General features: G+C 44.2%; 1 protein-coding gene across 13 annotated transcripts in view; it reads right to left on the bottom strand.

Moving 5' to 3' along the window:
- Positions 1 to 7,004, bottom strand: part of CEP112 (centrosomal protein 112) — a 467,190-nt gene extending 460,186 nt beyond the window's left edge. For 12 of the 13 annotated variants that reach the window (XM_023244533.2, XM_045044857.1, XM_045044855.1 and 9 more), the window contains exon 1: positions 6,866 to 7,004. The gene's annotated coding sequence lies outside the window, so the exon portion shown is untranslated. Of the gene's footprint in view, positions 1 to 6,513; positions 6,654 to 6,865 lie in introns of those variants that run through there. The other variant, XM_023244534.2, reaches the window with a different exon arrangement.
- Between the last annotated feature and the right edge of the window lie 11,286 nt (positions 7,005 to 18,290).

The following is an 18,290-nucleotide window of genomic DNA, read 5'->3' as shown; positions in this document are numbered from 1 at the left end:
AAAATTATTATATTGGACTTCACCAAAACAGAAAAAAAACTTTTGCTCTGCAAAGGACTCCATTAAGGGATTGAAAAGATAGGTCACAGACTGGGAGAAAATATTTGCAAATCATATATACATATATATATATATATACACCCATATATATATGCGCATATATATGTATATATGAATCACAAAGGATTTATATCAAGAGCATACAAAGAACTCTCAAAACCCAACCGTAAGACAACAACCCAATAAAAATAGCAAAAAAAAAAAAAAAGAAAAAAGTCACTTTACCAAAGAAATTATACAAATGACAACTAAACACATAAAAAGAAGCTCAGCATCATTAATCATTAGGGAAACGCAAATTAAAGTCAAAACGAGCTCTCACTACACACCCTGTAGGACAGCTAAAATAAAAAATGCCAAATAAACAATACCAAATGCCAGCGAGCACACACAACGACAGGAACTCTCAGGAACTGCGGGTAGGAGGGCGACACGGCACAGCCACCCGGGATCACGATTTCGTACCTTCTTACGCCATTCAGCACACGCTTGCCACGTGACCCAGAAATCTCACTCTCGGGTGTTTCCTCAAGCGAAACAGTCTTTATTCACACAACCTTGTATAGCTGCTATCTCCTTGGGTAATCAAACCCCAGGAAACAAGGCCAATGTCCCTCCCCCGGGGAACAGGTAAACAAACTATGATGTACCCACACAACCAAGGAGTACTCAGCAACAGAAAGCAATGAACCACTGGCATCCAAACGGAGCACGGATAAACCGCAAATGTAGCCCGCTAAGCGAAAGAAACCGTTCTCAAAGGGCAACACACTGCATGGGCCCATTTGTATGACGTTCTAGAAAAGGCAAACAGTGTGGGCACAGAGAACAGTGGTTCACAGGGCTCAGCAGCTGGGGGAGCACTGAACACAAGGCCGTGTTACAAAGAACACAGCTGGGGTGCCGGGACTGTTCCGCATGTTGTCTGTATAGGAGGTTAGAAGACGCTGTTCCAGGCATGTGTAGAAGCTCACCAAACTGTATACCAAAAAAGTGATTTTTAACTGTATATAAATTCAAAAATGCTAATTCCCCTCAAAAAAAAAAACCCTTAAAGTATCAGTCCTCACATTTCTTCCTAATTAGCAAGAAAAATACTATATGTAAGAAGGTGAATCCCAAAACTCAGTAGGTTTTGACAAAACTCCTTAAAACTATCTACGCTCACCATGTTCCTTTCAATTAAAACATGTCTTGAGGCACCTAGGTGGCTCAGTCGGTTAAGCGTCTGACTTGGGCTCAGGTCATGATCTCATGGTTTGTGAGTTCGACCCCTGCATCAGGCTCTGGGCTGACAGCTCAGAGCCTGGAGCCTGCTTCGGATTCTGTGTCTCCCTCTCTCTGTGCCCCTCTCCCCGCTCATACTCTTTCTCTCTCTAAAAAATAAACAAACATTAAAAACAATTTTTTTAGGGGCGCCTGGGTGGCGCAGTCGGTTAAGCGTCCGACTTCAGCCAGGTCACCATCTCACGGTCCGTGAGTTCGAGCCCCGCGTCAGGCTCTGGGCTGATGGCTCAGAGCCTGGAGCCTGTTTCCGATTCTGTGTCTCCCTCTCTCTCTGCCCCTCCCCCGTTCATGCTCTGTCTCTCTCTGTCCCAAAAATAAATAAACGTTGAAAAAAAAATTTTTTTTTAAAAAACAATTTTTTTAATGTCTTGAAAGGGATATGGACTCCCTCTACATTACACATAGTCCCCAGTTTGTCATTTACTCATTTACAAATTATATGTTGGAAAAAAGCTCTGTTCTGCCTCATGAGCTGTCTTCCTCCACAGCCGGCCTCGTCTCTGCTCAACCAGCTTCTAATACCTAACCACAGTGCCTTCCATCTTACTACCTACCAACAGGCTCTTCCTAGAAAGTTCTCTCTGCCTGTCTCTGGGAGTAAACCACAGCTTTTGCTGGCCGCCATGACTTCCCTCCCGGTTGTCAGAGGTGAACCCATTCTCTCTCAGGCCCATGGTACCCACTCTCTGGGGTCTTCCACTCTCCCCTCAGCCTCGCCCCGGAAGGAAAACACTTACTGAGATCCGTACTGCCGCGTCCCAACCGCTGCCCCTCCAGCCTCAATCCAGAAACTCTCCTCTTATGAGGCCCTCAGCATCTGACTAGCCCTTCTCCTCGTTCCCGTCGCTCTGAGCTTCCCAAACCCCTTCTATCAGATCACAGCTCTTACCCTCTTCGACGCTCTCCTCCTTCTGCTCCCTCAGCAAGACTGTGCTCCTTGACCACCTGCTTCAATCCCCAACTAAGGGTCTGGAGAAAAGAGGCACTGCCTGTAGTCACACAGCTTCCTACCTTACCCGAATTGTCAGGTGTCTTTCACCATTTCCTGCTCCACAAAGCAGTTACCAGACATTTTAAAGCCCCTCAAACTGCTCTTGCCTCCTCTTACTCTGAAATAAAAAAAAATCTTACCTCGTTTCATGGAAAAAATAATAGTCAGGTGGTGACACCCCAAAAGGCTCTTCCTTCTGCCTCTCAGCTTCCCTCTAAGAGAAGAGAATACCTCCTTTCCTCCTTTGCTTCTAGATCCAAAGCATTAACTCTCCTCTCTACTGCCGACACTTCGATCACCTATCAGTTACCTCTTCCCGGGTTCAAACTCTCCGCTCCCGGGGTCTCCATCCCCTCCCCCGTTCCCATTCTCTAACCCCCCCCCCCGAAGTCAATATATCAACAAATAGTCGGAAATGTCTCAAAACCTGCGTGTTATCTCTCTTCTCGCTGCCACTATCTCAGAGATACTGCAACCCACTATCTGGTTTGCCTGCTTCAGTCACTGGTACCAGAAGAAGCCCCCCCCCCGCCCCCACCCGCCACCTCCAAGTGCAGAGCTAAGCATATCACTCTATTTTAAAGTCTCTCCTAGAGTGCCTGGGTGGCTCAGTCGGTTAAACGGCCGACTTCATTCAGCTCAGGTCACGATCTCAAGGTTGGTGAGTTCTACCCTTGCATCAGGCTCCGCACCACCAGACCATCTCTCACCTCTCCCTACATACACACTGCCTAATACACCCACCCACCAAAGGCCACCTCCCCACCGATGACCTCCGTGCCATGCCTCCAACCCTCCAAGCCCTTACACGATTCCACGTCTTCCCCACAGGCTGTCCCCTCTGCCTGCGGTCAGGTAAACACAGCTCAAATGGCACTTCTGAATAAAGCCTGCCCTGCTCGGCCTAGACGCCCACTGTGCCAGACTCAGCATGCCCTGCTCACATCTGGGAGCAGCATTCATCGTGCTATCATTTTTTGTACACATCTATATATTATTTACACGTCTTCCACCATCTGTGACGTGTTCCTGGAAGGCAGGGCCCCTGACTTACACATCTTAGTAGGCACCTAGCACTTTATGTGGCACGTATTAGAAGCTAAAGAACTGACTGGTAAATAAATGCTAACAAAAGGGAATAATATCCCACTTTAACGTGACCAATAATTTTTTTTTAATTTTTTTTTCAACGTTTATTTATTTTTGGGGCAGAGAGAGACAGAGCATGAACGGGGGAGGGGCAGAGAGAGAGGGAGACACAGAATCGGAAGCAGGCTCCAGGCTCTGAGCCATCAGCCCAGAGCCTGACGCGGGGCTCGAACTCACGGACCGCGAGATCGTGACCTGGCTGAAGTCGGACGCTTAACCGACTGCGCCACCCAGGCGCCCCTGACCAATAATTTTTTAAAAGACTCTGTTCTGAGTACCAAACAGATCTGCTAGAATAGAAATATTATATGGCTGCGCGCCTGGGTGGCTCAGTCGGTTAAGCATCTGACTTCGGCTCAGGTCATGATCTCACAGTCCTTGAGTCGGAGCCCCGCGTTGGGCTCTGTGCTGACCGTTCGGAGCCTGGAGCCTGCTTCGGATTCTGTGTCTCCCTCTCTCTCTGCCCCTCCCTCCATCGCTACCCCTGCCACCTTGCACTCTCTCTCTCCAAAATAAATAAACATTAAAAAAAATTGTTTTTTTAAGAAATATTATATGGCCTTAATTCTATTTACCAAAACTGGCAATCCTACCTTCTGCATCACAGTAGAAGAAACATATTTTCAAATTTAAGACTTGGTTAAGAGAAGTTGTATTTAAATGCATTTTCTGATTGGTTAGTTGGCTTGGGGGTGTTTGGAATGGTTGTTTTGCATTCCTACAATAACTAACTGCATTCTAATATAATTACACCCGTTATGTACTTGGTAACAAAAGGCTAGATACCACTGCAGAGTATTAGATCATAAAGGTGAAAAGCAACTATTCAAATGGATGACCAGACAAACAGAAACTCACAAACCCAGAATTCTGAACACAGCTCCAGCCCAGGAGTATACTCCCAGGCTTTAACAATGCATCCTGCCCTCTGTACTCAAACATTTGCCTGACAACACCCACCAGTAAAGCTAAAGCAAAAGATTTGTAATAATCACTAATTGGCAATAAATTCTTTGACACATGTGGGAGATGTTAATGTTTAACGCTAGAGAAAACTAAAACTCAACAGTTAAAAGACTCACCCAAAGTCAGGAAATAAAGCGCAATGCTAGGATTAAAATTCTGAAGTCCCTAGCTCTCAGATCCATTATATGGAACTGTGGGCCATTTACATACACGTCAGCAATATCTCCAACTAATAAAGGCATATTTTGAAAAGTAGAAAGGCAATTGGAATTGTTATAAGGAGACACAATACTGGAGTACACATTTTTTTAACACAAAAGGTCAATATGATATTTACAAAAAGCTAAAAATCTGCATCTCCTTATCCCTTATTCTCCAACAAAATTAAGAAATGCAAAAAGGAAAAACTGTTACCATTTCAAACCTTCAAGGAATTCTTCCTACACAAATGACATCTTTTTTTTCAAGTTCATTCATTTATTTTGAGAGAGAGAGCATGTGTGCAAGTGCACAAGGGGCAGAAAGAGAGGGACAGAGAATCTCCAGCAGGCTCTGCCCTGTCTCTGCAGAGCCTGATGCAGGGATCGATCTCACAAACCATCAAGACCTGAGCCGAAATCAGGAGTCAGGTGCTTAACCAACTGAGCCACCCAAGCGCCCCACAAATTACATCTTATAAACAAGCTATATCTACTTAGTTCCATCTAATCAAAACGTTTTACCACTATTTAAAGCTCTATCTTTGAGGCTTTAAGTACTTCTCATGTGCCTACTAGTCACATAAATTACTTCAAAAACAAAAAAAGAAGTCAATTGGGTGACTCTTCTTAATAGTTATACTCTATATTTGATCATGTCTTTTATTTAACTCACTGCCATTGTCTTTTTTTTTTTAATTTTTTTTTCAACGTTTTTATTTATTTTTGGGACAGAGAGAGACAGAGCATGAACGGGGAAGGGGCAGAGAGAGAGGGAGACACAGAATCGGAAACAGGCTCCAGGCTCTGAGCCGTCAGCACAGAGCCCAACGCGGGGCTCGAACTCACGGACCGCGAGATCGTGACCTGGCTGAAGTCGGACGCTTAACGACTGCGCCACCCAGGCGCCCCTGCCATTGTCTTTTTTAAAACCTATTTATATGTGGATGCCTCTCAAATAAGCCAAAACCTTCTCAAGGTGCTTAGCTGCCATAGGAGTCAGCAAGGCAGAAAGAAGCAGACCTTAAAGCTTTTAAAAAAGGCTTTTAAGAAAAGCAGCCACACTGCCAAACAAAAAATACACCCCACATATATATACGCCCGTTGCCAAACACAATAAACACATTCCTGAAAGTTGCAAGAAAAAAAACCATTTTGTTCAAAACATATTTTAAACGTATGGCGAGTCATTCCAGAAAACTTGAAATACGTCCCTCAGCAGCTCAGTCTTACAGGTGCATGGGATGTTTGGACAGTTAGGCGAGCACTGATAGAGCCTTCCCCGACTGTGCCAGGAGCATGCTGTGTGCTTTACAAACGTCTCCCGGTCACAGCCCTGGGAGACAGGCACTATTTCAAAGCCACCAGCCAGAGCAGGAAGCTCTGAGGCTTAGCAGAGTTAAGTTACTGACCTAGAGTCAGTCCCACGGAAAGTGGCAGCTGGGCCTGAACACGGTGTGCCCGTCATCGTGCGCTCCACCCCACTGCAGCCTGACCCCTACGCGGAGGCTCCTGTCGTTTCATTTGCCTTTTCTTATTTTTACTCCTCTTTAAACATAAAGGGCAAATAATAATATAGCCACCCAGTGATCAGAATACAGGCTGTTCGTCTGTACTGATGTTGTTTTCTGTTGCACAATGGAACTCGGAAACCCTCGCTGGCCCCAGCACGCCGCGATGCTGGGCCAGGCCTTCCCGAGCTCACTGCTGTCGGGACTGTCCCCACAGAGGAGCCAGCACATGGGTTCTGCCCTCACTCTGGGGTCGCCCATCCTGTCCTGGGAGGAACTTCCCCTGCAAGAGTGGAGAGCGGGCACGGGGCGGGCGGCCTGCGAGCCCGCGAGGCAGCGGCCGCTTCCCTACCTTGTCCCGGACACAGATTTCTCCTCCCCAGCGGAGCGGTCCGATCTCTGGACCCCGGCTCGCGGACCAGCTCCATCCGCCCAGCAAACTTTACCCAGAACTTTCCCCGTCCGCGCCCAGGCTGGTTTTCACTCCACAAGTGGAACCGCAGCGGTCTGCGCCCAGAGCCCCCCAACCGGGCGCGCGCCCCACAGGCCTTGCGAACGGGCCCGGGGCCTGCGGGGCGACGCCCCTCCCCGGACCGGCGGGCACGGGCGGGGCGACCGCCACCCCGCGCAAAATTCCACTCGAGAACCCGGGTTGTAGGGGCAGGACGGGGAAACTCGGGAAATCAAGAACCTGGCGCCCCTACATGCAAGCTTTCCGGTCGGCCGCCGCGCCGCCACCCCCGCCGCCGCCACCGCGAAACGGTTTCAAATCCTTGCGGGCCGCCGCCGTCGCCACCACCCAGCAGCCCGGGGGCGGGGACTTCCGCGCTCACATTCCCCGCCCCCTGCCCCACCCCTCCGGCCGCGGCCTGCGCGCGGCGCCGTTGCCATGGCGACACTGCCGGCGAGGGCCGCCTCCGCCCGGCAAATCGGGGGCGGGACTTCCGCGCTGGTTTCCCCGCCCTCCCGATCGCGTGGTGGCCCCGGGCCGTTGCCATGGCGACGCTGCGGGTGGTCGCACTGCCTTCCCGGCTGCCTGGCAGCCTAAAGGCACGTAGGCGGGTCCCAGGCGGAGGTTCCTTGGGAAATCCTACCGCTGTCTGCACAAGGCTGCCCTCGGGCATCCCGCGAGGAGAGTAGCCCGTGAACATTTTAAGCGTCGTGGAGAAGAAACAAGTAGAGGGGGAAAAAAATGGAATTGCTGGAGGGTGTTCACAAATGGGTGTGCCCATTTGGGCAGACGTCGCTGAGTCTCAAGAAGTGAGAGTTTACTGCCTGGTATCTCACAACCCACAAGTGAATGAGGTCGGATTAAAGAGGGAAAATGAGCATTACCTTGTTCCCTTTTTTTTTTCCTTTTTCTTTTTCTTTTTCTTTTTTTTTTTTTTTTTTTTTTGCATTCAGAACTATCTGAGGTTCCAAGAAACTTGCCCCCAAATTCTGAAGATGCTAAAATAAAACAGAAGGTTTTGTGCTTATCAGTTCTGTGTAGAATGGCAAGATAGAGTGGAAAATGTAATTTTGCTCCTCCCAGGAAGCCTCAACCTCCTCAGGGCAGTCTCCGTGTGTGCATTGCTGTGTTATGGTGTTCTTTGGTCTTCTATCGCATTTCTGGAAAGGCTCTGAAGTATATTTATTTAAATACCAGGCAGAAACCAAATTTAAGTTGTAGAAACACTCACTTAAATGAAATTCAGTTTACCACTGTTTTTCATCTAATTTCACAACAGGACTCCTTCTGCAGTGTCTCTGCAACACTCAGTGTGATGCCAAATCTAACATAAGCACAGCTTGAAGCAACTTTTCGGTTTTCCATAAAGAAAATAGAAGATTCATTCACTTGTAACTAGGTACTTTCAAGCTTCCGGAGGGAAGTCCTGGTCTCTCCAAGGTGCATTTTCAAACCCCTTCCACCAGAAATAAGTACCGACCGTTCTTCATTGTTTCAATGACTAATTATGAAGGCTAAGGGAAGGTAATGGTATGAAATGTTTTTAAAAACGAGTTTTCCAAAGCATATTTGGGCATGTTTATAGCTAAAGAATGATCAGTAATCCGGATCATTCGCACTGCCAATCAGGGATGCAAAAGCCATGTATGCAATTGATGGCAGGAATCTGACCACATGGTGAAGTTTAAAATATGTAACCGTGTTGCAGGAAGAACGTGAAATGAATTTTTGACATTCGATGTCTAAATGAACATGAGCAAAAAAAACAAAAAAAAAAAAGGAAGATGAAGAAAGAGATCAAGGGGGAAAATGTAACAAAGTCAAATTCATCTGAGGGGAAATTACTGCAGAGGAGAAAAGATGTGACTGAAAGTAAAAAGTAATAAAAACTGATAGTAAACTTCTTATTTTCTCTAAGTGAAAGTAAGAAGATAAGAAAATCTCCCTTTATACTTTTAAGAACTAGCAGATTGTCACTTTTTTCATTTAAAAATAAAGTATGAGCACCTGGGTGGCTCAGTCAGTTAAGCGTCCTACTCTTGATTTTGGCTCAGGTCATGATCTCACGGTTCGTGGTTCGAGCTCCACATCGGGCTCTGCACTGACAGTGAGGAGCCTGCTTGGGATTATCTCTCTCTTCCTCTCTCTCTGCCCCTTCCCCGCTTGTGCTCTCTCTCTCTCATTCTCAAAATAAATAAATAAACTTAAATTTAAAAAAAAAAAGAATATACAGTTGACCCTTGAACAATACAGGTTAGTACTGCATGGGTCCACTTATACACCATTTTTTTTTTGTAAATACTGTAGTACAGTCCTGTAAATGCTTTTTTTCCCCTCTTCCTTATGATTATCTTTTCTCTAGCCTACTTTATTGTAGGAATACAGTATATGATACATGTAACATACAAAATTCGTGTTAATCGACTTTCTATTCTGCTCAACAGTTGGCTATTAGTAGTCAAATTTGGGGGAGTCAAAAATTATACATGGATTTTCAACTGTGAAAGGTTTCATCCACCCTAATCCCCATGTTGTCCAAGGGTCACCTGTACATATATACCTATACAGATGCAAACAAAAATATTGTTATGATAGGCATGGAGGTTTTTATTGTTATTTATGTCATAAATATGTAGGTGAGATACCAGCTTGAGACTGGGCTGTGTTCACCTTAGGATTCAAGCCTATATGTCCTGTTGAGTGACCTCTCATTACATGAGAACCAAGGAACCCCTAAGAGATGGTGAGCAGGTCTGGTTCAGTGGTAAGAAAGAACATTGAAGGAAAGCACTGTGCTGGCCATGCAATGGTTTCCAGCTCTCCTCCTCTTGTTGTAGTAGAGTGATTCCTAATCTTCAGAGGTAAGGAACTTCCTCTGAAACTCTTTAAAAGTTATAACCCTCCTCCCTTACTTCTCCACCATCAAACGCCTACATGCCCCAAAATGTGCATACAAATCAAAGGATTTCCAAATTTTCTGAAGTCCATCCATAGTGCCTAGGTTAGGAACTCCTGCTGTGTGGATTTTTTTTTTCAATGTTTTTATTTATTTTTGAGACAGAGACATACAGAGCATGAGCAGGGGAGGGGCAGAGAGAGAGGGAGACACAGAATCTGAAGCAGGCTCCAGGCTCCGTATTGTCTGCACAGAGTCCAACACAGGGCTCGAACTCACGAGCCACGAGATCATGACCTGAGCTGAAGTCGGATGCTTAGCCGACTGAACCACCCAAGTGCCCCTGTGTGGATTTTATTTTATTTTTTAATGTTTATTTATTTTTGAGAGAGAGAGCACCCAAGAGGGGGAGGGCAGAAAGAGAGGGAGAGACACAGAATCCAAAGGAGGCTCCAGGCACAGAGCCCGACGTGGGGCTCAAACCCATGAACCAAGAGTTCATGACCTGAGCCCAAGTCTGACGCTTAACTGACTGAGCTACCCAGGTGCCGCCTGCTGTGTGGATTTTATACCCATTTAAACACTGAGAACAGAAGCCATCACCAGCATTTGTGAACATGCTTCTGAAGGTACCACACTCCGTACAGACAACATTGTCCCTAGCAGTGGGTTCTAGCAACCTCAGGACAGGCATCAGTAAAAAGTAGCAGCAGCAAGGAGGCCTCCATCGAGCATCAGAGACCAGAAGTGAGAATAACAGCATCCTCACAGCTCCTCACACTTGGAAAAAAATTAATGACACACAGCATACAGTAGTTGAGTAAGATACAGAGCACACCCTGTATGTTGGGTGACCCTGAGGACCTCCGTTAATATTTGGGAAGAAATAGCTGGAATGAGAGTCAATTCAGGGACCTCAAGGGTAAAGCCAGATAAATACTCTTTTGTGACTGTTATAGTATAGCCCCAAGCTTATGTGGCCTGAAAAATACAGTTTTATGTAAACCTTTTATGGCCAAACACCTACACCAACCAATTAATAGGACTTCTGTGTCTGGTTATCTTATAAAACAGAATGTTTTTTCAGCTCAAAATATATTTATTGAATGCCACTGGGTGTCATTGAACATCTGGCATATATCCTCAGGGAATGTTTTCTTTTTTTTTTTTTTATTTTGAGAGAGAGAGAGGGAGAGAGAGAATCCCAAGCAGTTTCCACACTGTCAGCGCAGGATAGAGGGCTCAAACTCACGAACCACAAGATCATGACCTGAGCCAAAATCAAGAGTGGGATGCTTAACTGACCAAGCCACCCAGGCACCCCAGCTGTACCAGGAATGTTCTGACACTGTTTTTTGCTTCAGCTTAAGTGTCACTTACTCAGAAGGGCTTTCATTGATTTTTTTTTATGTTTATTTATTTTTGAGAAAGAGAGGGAGCGTGAACAGGGGAGGTGCAGAGAGAGGGGGGGACAAAGTATCTGAAGCAGGCTCTGTGATGACAGCAGAGAGCCTGATGCAGGGCTCAAAGTCAAGAGCCATGACATCAGGACCTGAGCTGAAGTCGGACGCTCAACCTACTGAGCCACCCAGGCGCCCCAGGCCTTCATTGATTCTTAAACCACCCTTACTCTCTTTCAGGGTCCCCTGTTCCTTTTCTTCACTGCATCTACCAAAACTTATGATCAAATATTAATGAATATCAACAATCTTTTTCAAATGCTGGTGGCTCCATAAGGACAGGAACCATATGTGTTGGGTTCACCGTTGTAGACCCAGCCCCTTGCAGAGGATCTTCCACTTAGAGTCAATAAATCTTATTGATTCAAAGAATGAAGGCAGATTGGTCTTCTGTGCTTTTCTCTGCACCTGTGGCAGAATATAGCCACTCCTTAACTTCCTAGTTTACAGAGCTCCCATTCAAGAGTCCCGGAAGTCTAACTTTTCTGAATCCAAATATCTTCCCAGGAGAGTGCACCTGATTCCTCTGGTTGAATCACATGAGCACACTTCATCAGATTGGGTATGGTCAGGAGACTGGGCATCCCACTGTATAAACATGACTTTATTAGCTCATCTTTGTGCTCGAGGACAGGGATTGGCATTTCTTTCTCAGAGAAGGGGACGGGTGGGGTCCCACAAATGGTCCCAACTACAAAAAAGCTTCAGGAGTTGTGAGGACAAAAATGAGTTTCTGTCCTCTAGAAGTTTCAAATAGAGTAGGAGGTAGTAAGACAAACATCAAGTAACCACATTTGGAGTCAGATTTAAAAGGTATATAAATAATACGTTATGGGACTAGAGGGAAGATAAAGCAAACACTATAAAGTGATAAAGTCAGGGTATGAAAATATATACTCAACCTTGTTTTTCCTTTGGCTTTAAAAAGGCTTTGAAATTGAAACATTGTTTCCATTGAAAATATTGTTTTAAAGAAAAATATTGTTTCCTATCAGCTACAAATGACTTAAATGAGATGAGTTTGTTTCAAAAACAAGTAACATTTTGCCTCAATTTAAAAAAATCGAATGGTAACATAGCTGATGTTGTAGTGTAAACATGAGAGTAAAAACATGACTGTAAAATATAAATTGTTTTTTCTTTCTTGTGTGAGAAGTTGATGACGCTATGCTTCTCATGTTGAAAGGAATCTGTTTATTTTCCAAATCTAAAATTGAGAGATTCGTCTAGAGAATACTGAACAATGTGAATTCAATTCTTGCTTACATAAAAACATGGGGAACTGTGACCTTTTGCTAATTAGAAAGATAATAATTATCCATCCATAATTTGAACTAAGCCTGCGTTTTGTTGTATTAAATCTGATGAACTCTATATTTTAAACTCCTGATCTATAAAACTGTAGTAACTATAACACAGACCTGGAGATTACCTCCATTTTATTTAAGCCACTGCCATCTGAGTTTTCCGTTTTATAAAGTTAGATATAAATCTAATTACAGTAACTTACTTCTCTTAACTTTATGTACATAAAAAATTTACATATTTCCTCAAGGCATTCTTTTGATACCTTGATGGCCCTAAAGATCAATACCAAAAGTACAAGTCTGTGCTAAGAACTACTAAAAGTGAGTTGCAAAATATTATTATTCCATTTTACATACCTACCTGCCAGACACACAAAGAAAGGAAAACAACTTGTAAGAATCTGAATCAGGGGCGCCTGGGTGGCACAGTCGGTTAAGCGTCTGACTTCAGCCAGGTCACGATCTCGCGGTCCGTGAGTTCGAGCCCCGCGTCGGGCTCTGGGCTGATGGCTCAGAGCCTGGGGCCTGTTTCCGATTCTGTGTCTCCCTCTCTCTCTGCCCCTCGCCCGTCCATGCTCTGTCTCTCTCTGTCCCAAAAATAAATAAACGTTGAAAAAAAAATTAAAAAAAAAAGAATCTGAATCAAATGTGAACAGTGACTCGAGGTGAAGCAAATAAAGATATTTTAAGTTCTATTTTATTTTCCAAATATCCTCAAGCCTCTCCAAAGATAGCACCATTTGGGAGAAATTGACCCAGACACTAAATTTTGAAATGTAATCTTTCTCCTGTAAAACTTTTTCGAGTCAGGGCTTCAACAACTTCAGTGCGAACGTACCCAGTAAATCGAAGGACTGTGAATAATAAACATATAAAAAATAAAGTACAACACAAAAGAACAAATGGTGGTGATTTTGGATCACTGTGGTGGCTTATCTGGCAGTTATTCCCACCTACTATCAAGACTAATCAAGAGTTAAATACAGAGAACAAACTGAGGGTTGACGGGAGTGGGGGAAATGGGTGATGGGCATTAAGGAAGGTGCTTGTTGGGATGGGCACTGGGTATCATATGTGAGAGATGAATCACTGCATTCTATTCCAGAAGCCAAGGCTACACTGTACGTTAACTAATTTGAGAATTAAAATTTTTAAAAGAGAACAATCAAGAGTTAACCGTAAAGGGAAATGGAACTTTTCTTCCTAGACTGAGGTTTTTGAATTGTGTTTTTTTGTTCAGATTATAAAGTTTTTAAATTTTTTTAATTTTAATTAATTTTGAGGGAGAGAGACAGAGCGTGAGAGGTGGAGGGTCAGAGAGAGAGGGAGACACAGAATCCAAAGCAGGCTCCAGGCTCCGAGCTGTCAGCACAGAGCCCGACACGGGGCTCAAACTCACAAATCTGCAAGATCGTGACTTGAGCCGAAGTTGGACGCTTGCAAATGCTTAACTGACTGAGCCACCCAGGCACCCCTAGATTACAAAGTTTTCATGCTACTATATGGAAATTGGAAATCACTGAAAGGTTTAAAGAGGAAAATAAAAAAATTATACGTAATCTCACCATTAAAGAGTAACCACTGTTAATAATTACATGTATTTTCTCAAATCATATATGTGTGTGTATACACGTATGTATAATGATTTTACTATCTATTGCTGCATCATCTGCGTGCAACATAATTTGCTTAATTATTCTCCTGTGATTGGATATGTAAGTTATTAGCAATTTTTGGCTCTTGAAAATAATATTACTGTAAATATCTTTTAATATGTACATTATGGTTGAAGTTTCGGCTATCTCCATAAAAGATATCCCTCTGGGCATAAAAATTAAGGCTTTTGACTGGTACTGTCATATTGCTCTCTAGAAGTGTTTTTGCAAACTTGCAATCCCATCCAATGGTCCCTGAGAGTGGCTGTTTCACATTAAAAATTTTTATGTATATGTGTATATATATATAATATATATGCTAACTGTATATATATATTATATATATATTATATATATATATGCTAACTGTATATATATATATTATATATATGCTAACTGTATATATATAAATATATATATATATATACACAGTGCCTCTTTAATTTGCATTTTCCACTATTCGAAACATTGACAGATTTAAATATCTCTATTCGTGTTTTCCTTCTATTCTTGTGCAAAGAACCACTTTAGCCCTTTGTCCATTTTTCTGGAACTTGACACGATGTATGTAACTTCCATATTCTGACTTATTGTTTCAAACCTAGCAATGGCTCTGTAGACCTCACTTCCGCGTGGGCTGATATTGTAACTAATCGCATTTCAGTTGACCCACCATTTTGCATTATCAAGATACTCTGTATTAGTGGAACTAAATAAATGAATGACTCTTCAGCTATCCAAATGGAAAACAATCTATAAATACCAAAAATGATTCCTATTATGTAAACACTTTAGAAGTTATCAAAATAATCCCGCAGGCAGTAAATTCCTTAAATTGGATAGGAAATGATTCAGAACTTCCTATTGACAGGTCACAAAAGTATATCTTGGAACACAAAAATAAATGCGGTATAAAGAGAGCTGAAACGGAATCATGAGGCATATTCTCTCTTCTTTCACTACTAAAAAGGGAAAAAAAAAGTTACTACCTTTGACACAGTGATACTGTGTTCCCTCCTTATGCCAGAACTAAGCTGTACTCACCATTCTATCCCTACCGGTGTGGCTTACTCTATCCTGCCCTCCTGGGGAATCCATACTGGAGCTCCCAACAGGGATGAACCGGCTTTTCTCCCCTTCCGTATTATGCATACTGCCCTAGACTGTTCCACCTGCTAGGGCACTTGGTAGCCTCACCCGCCCAGAAATCTCTCCACTAACGGTTCAGCACGCCTCCCTGGGCTGTGAAATTCTAACTTTAGACTGCAAGCCTTTCGGCAAAGCCCCTGGGAAAATTCAAAGCTTAACTAGCAGCATAAGAATGGCAGAAACACGGGGCACCTGGGTGGCTCAGTCAGTTGCACGTTCGACTCTTGATTTCGGCTCAGGTCATGATCTCGTGGTCATGAGTTCGAGCCCGTGTTAGGCTCTGCACTGACAGTGAGGAGCCTGCTCAGGATTCTCTCTGTCTCCCTCTCTCTCTCTCTGCCCTTCCTGCTCTCGCTCTCTCTCTCTCTCTCTCTCTCTCTCTCTCAATAAATAAATATTTTTAAAAATGGTAGAAACGATATAGTTCTGAAGTTTGGATAGCTGGTTATGTCACTTACTAGCTCTGTGGCCCAGGTAAAGCAAGTTAGGTAACATCCCGGAGCTTCAGCTTCCTTCCCTTCCCTATGGCACCACTGGGAAGATACAACTATGAGAGGTGAGGTATATGGAAAATTTTGCCCCGTGCTTGCTTGCCGCAAGGAAACTTGCCTGTCTTTTCATTCCCAGCATTTTGCAAGCACTTTTAAAAGTAGTAGATGCCACTGGGAGGCAGCATTTGCACACAAAGAACGAGTTCTCTCGCACGCCCACAAATTCATGTCCACACATACGTTACACATTCATACACACCCTCACACACGCATTCATGTGAACCCATGCATCACACATTCACATGCAGATTCATGTACGCACATCACACATACACACACGCGCTCACATGCCCTCAAACAACACACCCGCACATGAACACACACACACTACCGCTTGAGGGATAAACTTGCTCACACATGTGCACACCGACCACACGACACTCCTTCACACACACACATTCACGTAAACACAGGCATCACACATTCACACACACACTTGGCCTACATTCCAGGCTGTTTTCTTTTCTCTCTTTTATCTTTTTACTCTTTCCCTTAGGGATTAATATGGGGAAATGATCCTCCGGGTTGATGGGAAATTTCACCGACGAATATTTATTCTGGAGTTTGGGGCCTCAGAAACGAGACCCTATAATGTTGAGAGATTGATCAGTGTCTTAGAAATGAGAGAAATCATTCTCGAATACTATAAACCTCTTGCAGATATTATCGGACAGCGTGGAGGAAGAGTTAAACCAGGGACACCTTTGCTTTTAGAAGCCTAACCTGCCATAATCCACGAGAAGAAAGCCAGTCATTGGAAAACCCATCTAGGGACCTCCATGTCTTGAAATAAGGCCTCGTTGGCCATGTGCAGCTTAGAGCATCGACTGGGTCTGCAGTCGCTAATTACTGTCACGTAACATGGGACGACAAATTCAGCCATGCCAGAATATAGGATGCCAACCAGCTCCTTAGCCATAATTTCACCCTTTCTCCACCTGGCTGCCTGTGGGGGGAGGAGGGAAGTACTTCCTGGACTGTCAGCAGGGGAGATCACTGCACACTGGCTAAAGAGGGCATAGCTGAATTTTGATAACAGGCAACCTGTTGACCTAAGAAGAAAACCATCTGGGAAAGAGAACCTACTAATGTCGCTAAATGGACCACAGACTCACTAAATAGGGTCCTGCAATGGGGCAGTTTCTATGGATGGGACCCTCTAATCCAAATTGCCTCCTCAGGTTGCCAAAATAGCAGATTTTTCTTTCTATGAAAATATCGTTAAGTTAGAGGACTCGATGCTATGGCCTAAGCTTCAAAGCCTGCTCTGATTAATTTTTCAGGAAACCAAGCTTATCTAGCAGCCTGAAATGCCTCCCAATGAGCAAAATGGTACAAAAGGCCGTCCTCAACAGACCTACTAGATTCTCGGAGGTTCTTTGTGGAGCAGGCTCACCTTCCTCAGGCGGTGGGAAGCAAAGACTTACTGTAGGTTTCAAATTGGAGGGGCGCCTGGTGGCTCAGTCACTTAAGCAGCTGACTTCAGCTCAGGTCATGATCTCATGGTTCGTAGGTTCGAACCGCGCGTCGGGCTCTGTGCTGACAGCTCAGAGCCTGGAGCCTGCCTTGGATACTGTGTTTCCCTTGCTCTCTGCCCCTTCCCTGCTCGCACTCTGTCTCTCTCTGTCTCAAAAATAAACATTTAAAAAAAATTGGTTTTTAATTGGAGTGCTAGGCTCGGGAACTTTGGGCATTGTGAACACTGGGTGTTAGCAAATAACAGACGCGAAACTACAGTAATCAAGAGAGTGTGGTATTGGCAAAACAATAGACAAATCAAGGGAACAGAATAGAGTGCCCAGAAATAGGCCACCGTAAATACATTCCACTGCTCTTTGATAAAGAAGCAAAGGCAATTCAATGGAACAGGGATAGTCATTTTCAATAAATGGTACCGGAATAAATGGGCACCCACATGCAAAAAGATTAATCTAGACACAGATCTTATCCATCACTAAACTTAACTTAAAATAGCTCTTAGACCTAAATGTAAAATGAAAAACTATAAAACTCTGAGAAGATAACACAGGAGCAAATCTAGATGATCTTGGGTATAGTAACTCTTTTTTTAGGTCCAATGTCAAAGACACAATCCATGAAAAAAAATCATTGATAGGCTGGACTTCATTAAATTCTGCTCAGCATGGGGCACCTGGGTGGCTCAGTCAGTTAAGCATCCAACTTTTGATTTCGGCTCGGGTCATGATCTCATGGTTCATGGGTTCAAGCCCCACGTTGGGCTCCACACTGGCAAAGGCAAAGCCTGCTTGGGATTCTCTCTCTCTCTCCCTCTGAGCCACACAGGCACCCCTGTGTGGTTTATTTTCATGTTGTTTGTGTCCTTTCAACATCCAGATGTCCCAAATCTTCTTGAAAGCAGGTATTGCTTCAATGAAATAATATTGAAAAGCTTACACCAATTGGTAGATGGCTGTTGCCCAAAAGTTCTGAGTACCAACCATGAGGCCACCAGCTCTTCCCATAAGACCTCCCATCCTGCTTTCACACGGTTTAACAACTGAAGGGGAGTGCCTGGTATATGATACATCAGGGGGCCTCAAGTCCCAACTCCCCATCCCAGCCCCCAATACAGGACCACCACCCATTCTAAGTGGCCACATATCCTACTGATCATACCCTTGAAATAGGTCATGGGAAAT

This window comes from Felis catus, chromosome E1 (genome assembly GCF_018350175.1).
Source record: "Felis catus isolate Fca126 chromosome E1, F.catus_Fca126_mat1.0, whole genome shotgun sequence".
NCBI classification, from domain to species: domain Eukaryota; kingdom Metazoa; phylum Chordata; class Mammalia; order Carnivora; family Felidae; genus Felis; species Felis catus.
The sequence above is the reverse complement of the archived record's forward strand: the minus strand, read 5'-3'. Positions and strand labels throughout refer to the sequence as shown.